Raw genomic sequence first — 10,366 nt, forward strand, 5'->3', positions numbered from 1 at the left:
CCAGAACCTCGCTGAGCTCAGAGGTGTCGAAAAGTCCAACCCGGACAGACGGGAGGAATTTCTAAAAGGAAATGGGGTTGTTCAAAGGTCACCAGTTCCCCTCTGGGCACTTGGTTCAGATGAAGCCCAAGGCCATGAGAACAGAGCAGTGAAAGTCATCAGGGGGTTGGTGGGCATAACACAGCATCCAAATGTTCTTGCCCGGTTCCCCCCCCCCCCCCCGAACTCCATCGAATTTCAAACAAAACACGTGGCTGGAATTCCTTCCCCAGAAGTAACCGAGCCCCTTCTGGCCTCATTAGGGCAGCGGTCCCCAACTTTTGAGGGTGCACCCCCCCTTACTCCTGTCTGCACCCCATTGCCCCTGCGCCGGAGCCGGGAGCTCGGCCGCGGCTCCAAGGGGGGATGCGGACCGGGGTAAGGGGGCCAAGGCTGGGGCCGCAGCTGGGAGCAGGTCTGGGGCCAGGGGTGGGGCCATGGCCAGGGGCTGAGGCTGGGGGCGGGGCCGGGAGCGGAGCTGCACCAAGGCTGGGGACGGGGCCAGGGACAGGAGACGGGGCCGCAGCTGGGGGTGGGACCGGAGCAGAGCTGGGGGCAGGGAGGAGCTGTGTGGCGCTCCCTCCCCACCCCCCGGGGGACTGACCCGGCCCTGCCGCAGCCCCCGGATGTTCCTCCATGCCCCCCGATGGGAGCGCACCCCCCAGTTTGGGGACCTGTGCATGAGGGGCTGTTAAAGGCCAAGAAGCGGCAATTGTAAAGCTACAGGATGAGCTTAGTCGCATGCACAGGCAACCCGGTCACGTCTGAGGGCCCAGAGCTCATTAATACCACGATGAAAGCAGTCTTCAGTGACGAGCTAGCCAGAGAGAGCAGCCGAATGGATACTTTGGGTCATGACTTGCAGGAAGCCTTCAAAACCCAAAGACTCGTAGACTCATAGAGTCATAGGACTGGAAGGGACCTCGAGAGGTCATCTAGTCCGGTCCCCTGCACTCATGGCAGGACTAAATATTATCTGGAGCAGAGGTCTTCACTCTGTGGGGCACACCCCCTGGGGGGCTGTAGTAACATTCAGGAAGGGTGCAGCTGGGGCCCAGACCAGCCCCCACAGGGGGTGGGAAGGGACCGCTGCCCAGCTCCACTCCTGGCCCCAGCCCCACCTGCCAGCACCACTCCTGGGGATCCGCACCCAGAGTCCCGGCTACCGGCCCCATACCCGGGGATCCCTCCTGCTCCCAGCTGTGGCTGCCCTTCCCGTGCCTGGGGTCCCAGCTCCTGGCCCCACGCCCAGGGATCGGCTCCCAGGTGCCAGCCCCACGCCCAGGGCCCTGGCTGCCTGCTCCACACCCAGGGCTCCAGCCAAAGGTCAGCCCCCAGCCAAGGGTCCACTCCCACCCCCAGCTGTGGCCCCATCCTCAGCCCCCTTATGCCTGTCCGTGTCCCCACTCCCGGGGGTTGCTGACAAGGGTAAGGGGGGGGCACAAGGTAAAAAGTTTGGGGCCTACTGATCCAGACCATCCCTGACAGGTGTTTGTCCAACCTGCTCTTAAAAATCTCCAGTGACGGAGATTCCACAACCTCCCTAGGCAATTTATCCCAGTACTTAACCACCCGGACAGTGAGGAAGTTTTTCCTAATGTCCAGCCTAAACCTCCCTTGCTGCAGTTTAAGCCCATTGCTTCTTGTCCTGTCCTCAGAGGTTACGAAAAACAATTTTTCTCCCTCCTCCTTGTAACAACCTTTTATGTACTTGAAAACTGTTCTCACGTCCCCTCTTAGCCTTCTGTTCTCCAGACTAAACAAACCCAATTTTTTCAATCTTCCCTCATAGCTCATGTTTTCTAGACCTTTAATCATTTTTGTTGCTCTTCTCTGGACTTTCTCCAATTTCTCCACATCTTTCCTGAAATGTGGTGCCCAGAACTGGACACAATACTCCAGCTGAGACCTAATCGGTGCGGAGTAGAGCGGAAGAATGACTTCTCGTGTCAAAGTTAAATTTCTGCACCTGCCCTGTCAATATCTATCTACGTAACTGTCCTAGGTCTGTCATGTTTGGTACCACTGTGTTTATGGGAGAAGGGGCTTTCAAATGATACCCAACTCGACCCATTTCTGATGCCATTGTATTATCAACATTTCTACCAACCAGGGGCCCTGGAGCTGTCCCACCCACCCACACCACAATGGGTGGCACCATTGAAATGATGATTCTGTAGATTTTTATGAATCAAAGGTCATGTACCTTCCCTTTCTCTCCTTCCCTTGCCAACAGAATGAGATTTGACTACATTATGCCCCAGGCTATTTGTACTGAAACTGGAATTAGTGATTCTACAAAACAAACGTAATTAAAACCTATTCAAGTCTCTTTCCTTTTGGAGGAAACTATCAGAGTCTCTTTTGTTTAAGCAACAACCTTCCTTTGACGAAAAGGAAAGGGTGAATTTACTGTCTGTCCTGAGGTGTTGTGGGTATTCACATCTCCAGGTGGAGAGCAGAGTGGATGGAAAAGGTGGGGGACATACAGCTTTTGTTGATGTCTTGGGAGCACTGGTCGGCTGATCGGTCACGAATGGATTATCAGAGAAAGAGAAAGTTCCTCCTGCCCAGGAAGGAAGTGTTCCAGTCTGGTCTGCTCCTTCAGTCTGGGGGCCGGTGAGGGAGAGCAGACGGGAGGACCTGGGGTGCAAGCTGGGATGGGAGATGAGATTTGTAAGGGACCTGAGAAGGGAAAACGTGGGCGGCACAGTTCAGCCCTTGGTTATTTTGTCCGCCAATGAAGCCTAATCGCTGCCACACCAATTTTGGTTCATTCATTTCTGGCTCCACATCTTCTGTTTTCACTGGGGGTGATTTCCACAGTGTGAACCAGATCCTTTTGGGGGGCCTAAGCCAGTTTCTCTGTGTGGTTCCCCGGCACTTCTTCATAACGTTCATTGCTGAAAGTAACTCGACCTGTTTCCCGTGGTTCATTTTCAAGCCGGAGAACAGTTCCTGGCACTGTGACATCGTTATGAACTCGCACGTCCTTTTTACACTTTTAGAACTAGGAATCCCATAGGGTTCGCCTCACCAATGCTTCCAATTCAGTGTCAACTGCAGGTTCTTTCTTCACCTGCTTCATTCCTGGAGCTATTGCTGAAAGCCAGTCGCAACGTCGCTGCAGCGCGCCACTCCTCACTGCCTTGCGGGTTTATGGTCCTCCATCTGATTTCATGCAGGGGTGTCATCAGGAAGGCCAAGGCACAATTGGATTGCAGCTAGCCAGGGATGTTAAGAGTAACAAGAAGGGTTTCTACAGGTATGTTAGCAACAAGAAGAAGGTCAGGGAAAGTGTGGGACCCTTACTGAATGGGGGAGGCAACCTAGTGACAGAGGATGTGGAAAAAGCTGAAGTACTCAATGCTTTTTTTGCCTCGGTCTTCACAGACAAGGGCAGCTCCCAGCCTGCTGCACTGGGCAGCACAGTATGGGGAGGAGGTGAGCAGCCCTCAGTGGTGAAAGAACAGGTTAAGGACTATTTAGAAAAGCTGGACATGCACAGGTCCATGGGTCCAGATCTAATGCATCTGAGGGTGTTGAGGGAGTTGGCTGATGTGATTGCAGAGCCATTGGCCATTATCTTTGAAGGTCCCGGATGATTGGAAAAAGGCAAATAGAGTGCCCATATTTTAAAAAGGAAAGAAAAAGAACCCGGGGAACTACAGACCAGTCAGCCTCACTTCAGTCCCTGGCAAAATCATGGAGCAGGTCCTCAAGGAATCCTTTGAGAGGAAGGTGATCAGGAACAGTCAGCATGGATTCACCAAGGGCAAGTCATGCCTGACCAACCTGATTGCCTTCTATGAGGAGATAACTGGCTCTGTGGATATGGGGAAAGCGGTGGATGTGATATATCTTGACTTTAGCAAAGCTTTTGATACGGTCTCCCACAGTATTCTTGCCAGCAAGTTAAAAAAGTATGATTGGATGAATGGACTATAAGGTGGATAGAAAGCTGGCTAGATCGTCGGGCTCAATGGGTAGTGATCAATGGCTCCATGTCTAGTTGGCAGCCGGTATCAAGCGGAGTGCCCCAAGGGTCGGTCCTGGGGCCGGTTTTGTTCAATATCTTCATTAATGATCTGGATGATGGCGTGGACTGCACCCTCAGCAAGTCTGCAAGTGACACTAAACTGGGAGGAGTGGTAGATACGTTGGAGGGTAGGGATAGGATACAGAGGGACCTAGACAAATTGGAGGATTGGGCCAAAAGAAACCTGATGAGGTTCAACAAGGACAAGTGCAGAGTCCTGCACTTAGGAAGGAAAAATCCCATGCACCGCTACAGGCTGGGGACCGACTGGCTAAGCAGCAGTTCTGCAGAAAAGGATCTGGGGATTACAGTGGAGGAGAAGCTGGATATGAGTCAGCAGTGTGCCCTTGTTGCCAAGAAGGCCAACGGCATATTGGGCTGTATTAGTAGGAGCATTGCCAGCAGATCGAGGGACATGATCGTTCCCCTCTATTCAACACTAGTGTGGCCACATCTGGAGTACTGTGTCCAGTTTTGGTCCCCCCACTACAGAAGGGATGTGGACAGATTGGAAAGAGTCCAGCAGAGGGCAACGAAGATGATCAGGGGGCTGGAGCACATGACTTACGAGGAGAGGCTGAGGGAACTGGGATTGTTTAGTCTGCAGAAGAGAAGAGTGAGGGGGGATTTGATAGCAACCTTCAACTACCTGAAGGGGGTTCCAAACAGGGGCGGCTCCAGACACAGCGCAGTAAACGCATGCCTGGGGCGGCAAGCCACGGGGGGCGGCGTGTCGGTCACTGTGAGGGCGGCAGTCAGGCAGGATTTGGCGGCATGCCTGCGGGAGGTCCGCCGGCCCAGGGGGGGCTTACTGCACTGGTGCCTGCAGCCGCCCCTGCACCGGTCACGCGGTTTCGGCGGCAAGTACGCCGAAGCCACGGGACCGGCAGACCACCCGCAGAATCGCCGCCGAATCCGCATGAGCGCGGACCGCCCGCAGGCATGCCGCCGAAGCCCGCCTGACTGCCATGCTTGGGGCGGCAAAAAACATAGAACCACCCCTGGTTCCAGAGAGGATGGAGCTCGGCTGTTCTCAGTGGTGGCAGATGACAGAACAAGGAGCAATGGTCTCAAGTTGCAGTGGGGGAGATCTAGGTTGGATATTAGGAAACACTATTTCACTAGGAGGGTGGTGAAGCACTGGAATGGGCCAGATCAGATGAGAAACATTCACATAAAAAAGAATCCGACACATGAGAAAAGGGCAGACAAATAAACAGTGACAAGTTTTTAAAGTGCTTGTACACAAATGCTAGAAGTCTACATAATAAGATGGGTGAACTAGAGTGCCTCGTGATAAAGGAGGATATTGATATAATAGGCATCACAGAAACCTGGTGGACTGAGGACAATCAATGGGACACAATCATTCCGGGGTACAAAATATATCGGAAGGACAGAACAGGTCGTGCGGGGGGGGAAGGGGGGCGGCACTATAGGTGAAAGAAAATGTAGAATCAAATGAAGTAAAAATCTTAAGTGAATCCACATGTTCCATAGAATCTCTATGGATAGAAATTTCATGCTCTAATAAGAATATAACAGTAGGGATCTATTATCGACCACCTGACCAGGACAGTGATAGTCACAATGAAATGCTAAGGGAGATTAGAGAGGCTATCAAAATTAAGAACTCAATAATAGTGGGGGATTTCAGAGGGAGGAGGGATAGCTCAGTGGTTTGAGCATTGGCCTGCTAAACCCAGATCACTCTGTATAAGTAACCAGTTCCCTTCATTATTTACCACTCCCCCAAATTCTGTGTCATCTGCAGACTTTACCAGGGATGATTTTATGTTTTCTTCCAAGTCATTGATAAAAATGTTGAATAGCACAGGGCCAAGAACAGACCCCGAGGGGATCCTACTAGAAACACACCTGTTCAATGATGCTTTATTTGTGAGACCTATCCATTAGCCAGCTTCTTGTCCATTCAATGTGGGCCAGCTTCATTTTGTATCGTCCTAGTTTTCTAATCAAAACATCATGTGGTACCAAGTCAAACACTTTACAGAAGTCTAAGTCTATTACACCCACACTATTACCTTTATCAACCACACCTGTAATCTCATCAAAAAAAGATATGAAGTTAGTTTGACAGGCTCTACTTTCCATAAGCCCATGCTGATTTGCATTAATTACATTACCCTTCTTTAATTCTTTATCATCGAGTCCCATATCAGCTGCGCCGTTGTCTTGCCCAGGATCAATGTCAGACTGACAGGCCTCTAATTACCTGGGTCATCCCATTTACCCTTTTTTAATATTGGCACAACAGGAGCTTTCTTCCAGTGTTCTGGAACTCCCTCAGTGCTCCAAGACTTATGAAAAGCATCATTGATGGTCCCACGACTCCTCAGCCAGCTCTTTTAAAACTCCTGGATGCAACTCATCGGGACCTGCCGATTTAAAAATGTCTGACTTTAGTAGATGCAGTTTAACATCCTCCTGAGATAGCAGTGGACTGGACAGAGTGTTATCACCACCACATGACGAGACTATTTCATCCGTTCCGAATACACAACAGAAATATTTATTGAACACTTCTGCCTTTTCTGCATTATTATTGATAATTCTGCCATTTCCCTCTGGTAATGGCCCAATACCACGGTCAGGATTTTTTGTTCCTAATGTACTTCAGAAACTCCTTATTGTCCTTCAGTCTCTGGCCAGCAGAGTTAAGGACAATATGTCAGACTAGATGATCACAGAGGTCCCGTCTGACCTTTTAAACTCTGAATCAGCCCTGCCCCCTACACCTGCAGTAGGTGTCAGGCCTGGAGGGAGAGGCTCAAAGGGGAGAACATACCTGAGTAGGCCTCTCTGCCTGCCCTGCCTCAACGGGGCAACCACCAAATAAATGACCTTTTGTTTCCTTACGCCCACCTGGGGAACCCAGCAGTGGTTCGTCTCAATCCCAGAAATGACCCAATCACAAGTGTCTCAGATGCCTGGCTTTTGTCATACATGCTTTTCACAGGGCTAACCTAGCAGGGAGGGAGGGAGAAGTCTGGGGGAAAGGGGTTGATGGTTTTTGCAGCCCTACACATTCTGGGGAGGACGCTGAGGTGCAGTTACATGGGCACAAATAAACGTGCCTCACTTGGATGTGCAAAGAACACCTTGGCACGCACAAAGCGGCTAACAACAGAATACGGGATTTCGGTGAATGCCAGATCTGCACCCAGCCAGGTGCACGCCCCTTTCCAAACCAGGCCCTCTCTGCATCTGTGGCTTTCTAAAAACATTCGTTTCAAGGCCTGAGGAAACTCCTTGAATCCCTGCAGAGGTCAGTGAGGGCCGGCCGGCAGTGCCAGAATCATGTGAGGGAGTTTTAAAAGAGAGTCAGGAGAGGCGGAAAGGGAAAGGGGCAGATAATTAGAAACAAAGCGAGGGATTCAAACCCTCGTGGTCATCATGGCCAATTAACTGTGTCGAATTCCCCACCGACACATGACTGGGCCATGTCACATGCACCCAGAACATGCCTGGGGGGTTGCTGTGGTCACTGGGGGCCGACCCAGCCAGCCGCCCGAGCACAGGAGAGCGAGCGTGTATGCAGCATAGCGTTGTGCCGTTGCAGTAGGATTGGCGAGACCAGATCAGCCCAATGGGATCCTCCAGCCGGTTACAGCTCATCTCCAGCCGTAGTTCTAGCCCAGTACCCAGCTGTGCTGGGTCAGACAAGGGGCCATCTAATTTGGCATCTGCTCTCCCGCACTGGCACGGGTTTGACGCCCACCAGCTGTTCTCTGGGAAGGGAGAGCTGGGCCTAGCCATGGATCGGATCGGCCACGTTCGAGCAATTCACTGCCAGACTCAATGGAAAAATAGAGGGTTAGAAATTCCCCCAAGCCCACTGTTAGGCCCGCGTGGGTACGTCTATACTGCAAAAATTCCCCACGGCAGCAAGAGAAGCCTGAGAGGGGACATGATAGCAGTTTTCAGGTATTTAAAAGGGGGTCATAAGGAGGAGGGAGAAAACTTGTTCACCTTAGCCTCTAAGGATAGAACAAGAAGCAATGGGCTTAAACTGCAGCAAGGGAGGTCTAGGTTGGACATTAGGAAAAAGTTCCTAACTGTCAGGGTGGTTAAACACTGGAATAAATTGCCTAGGGAGGTTGTGGAATCTCCATCTCTGGAGATATTTAAGAGTAGGTTAGATAAATGTCTGTCAGGGATGGTCTAGACAGTATTTGGTCCTGCCATGCGGGCAGGGGACTGGACTCGATGACCTCTCGAGGTCCCTTCCAGTCCTAGAGTCTATGAAAGTCTCAGAGCCTCACACTGTGGCACTGCAAATAGCTGTGCAGATGTACCCACTCGGGCTGGAGCTCGGGCTCCAGGACACCCTCCCCCCCACTCCAGTCTGAGCAGGCGCGGCTCCGCGGCTATTTTTAGTGCTGCAGCACAAGCCCCATGAGCCTGGGTCTGTAGACCCAGGCTCCGGTGTGCTTTTGTAGTGTAGACGTGCCCCAGGAGGCTCCTAGACCTGGTGTGGAAGGAGAAGCCCCAGAACAGAATGGATGGATTCTCCTGGCTTTGACATGACTTACAGAGCTAAACAGCGAGAGGGGAATTCCCAGGCTCTCTGAACATTCAAACTGGCCATTTTCTTGTCAGATTTTGTTCTCCTTTAAACTTTGCTGGTTCCTTTCCCCACATAACAAGCTCCATCTTCCCCAGGGGGCTGGGCTGGGAATTCTCTGCCATTTGGGGTTCCAAGGAAATGCCCCATCCCTCTGGCACCCAGAACTTCGTATTCTCCACCAAGCACGCGAACTGCCTTGGGGCGGGACCACAGGGGTGTGGAGAGCCAAACCTGCCAGCCAGCACTGCTTCCAGATGGAGCCAGCACCTCCACTACAGGCGTTGGTTCTGGCCTCTGTGAAGTCTTCCTGCCTCCACATACCTGACTACGTAGACAAGGCCTGTAGACCCCTAGGGTCCTTAATGCCAGGAGGTTTGTCTAAAGACTTGGGGCCATTGGGGAGCTGGGGTCTCAGCAGGTATGAGTAAGCTAACCCAGACTGGGGTGGGGGGAGGGGGTGGCAGAGGTGGAACTCGTGGGGGAGGTTTCCTTGCTCCAATCCGAGTCAAGTCTAGCAGTTTCTAAGCCCCATGGGCTTTGTGCAGGGCTTGGAATCACAGACCCACAGGGTTAGAAGTGATCACAAGGGTCAGCTAGGCTAACCCCGTGCCAAGATGCAGGATCTGTTGTGTCTAAACCACCCAGGACAGGCGGCTCCAGCCTCTTTTGGAAGGAGCTTCCCCAACCTCCCGAGGCGCCTGTCCCATTGTCCTGCTGCTCTGACAGTAGGAAGTTTTTCCTGAGATTTAATCTCAATCTGCTCTGCTGTAGTTTGAGCCCATTGCCCCTTGTCCTGCCCTCTGTGGCAAGAAAGAACAGCTTCCTCTATCTTTTTATGGCAGCCTTCCAAGTAGCTGAAGACCGCTGTCACCTCCCCCCTTCATCTCCTCTTTTCCAAACTGAACACCCCATTCCTTCAGCCTTTGTGCCCCGGGCCGGCCCCCGGGGTTTTGGCCCCCCCAAAAAACAAAAAAAAAAAAAAAAAAGGCGTGATCGCGATCTGCGGCGGCAATTTGGCAGGAAGTCCTTCGCTCCGAGCGGGAGTGAGGGACCGTCCGCCGAATTGCCGCCGAATAGCTGGACCTGCCGCCCCTCTCCGGAGCGGCCGCCCCAAGCACCTGCTTGCCAGGCTAGTGCCTGGAGCCGGCCCTGTTTGCGCCTATGGCTGGTGTTCCATCTCTTTGAGCATCATTGTCACTCGCCTCTGGGTCCTTTCCCGTTTCTCTACATCCTTTCTAGACATTGGTGACCAAAACTGGACACCGTACTCCAGCTGAGGCCTACCCAGCGCCGAGTAGAGCGGTACTAGCACCTCCCGTGACTTGTTTGCTACGGCTGTTAATGCAGTCTGAAATCGCATTTGCTTTTTTTGCCACAGCATCGCATTGCTGACTCATGTTGAGGTTGTGATCCACCATAACTCCCAGATCCATCTTAGCAGTGCTGCTGCCAAGCCAGTTCTCCCCCATTCTGTATTTGTGCATTTCCTTCCCTAAGTGTGGCACTTTACATGTGTCTCGGTTGAATTTCATTTGGTCGTCTGAAGTCCAGTTCTCCAATTTATCAAAATCCCGCTGAATTTTAGCTCTAGCCTCCAAAGTGTTTGCAACACCCGCAGTTTTGTGTCATCTGCAAACTTGATCGGTCTACTCGCTAGTCCTACATCCAGGTCATTGATAAAGATGTTAAACAGCACC

Source organism: Terrapene carolina, unplaced genomic scaffold (genome assembly GCF_002925995.2).
Source record: "Terrapene carolina triunguis isolate 2854851 unplaced genomic scaffold, T_m_triunguis-2.0 Scaffold230, whole genome shotgun sequence".
Lineage (NCBI taxonomy): Eukaryota > Metazoa > Chordata > Testudines > Emydidae > Terrapene > Terrapene triunguis.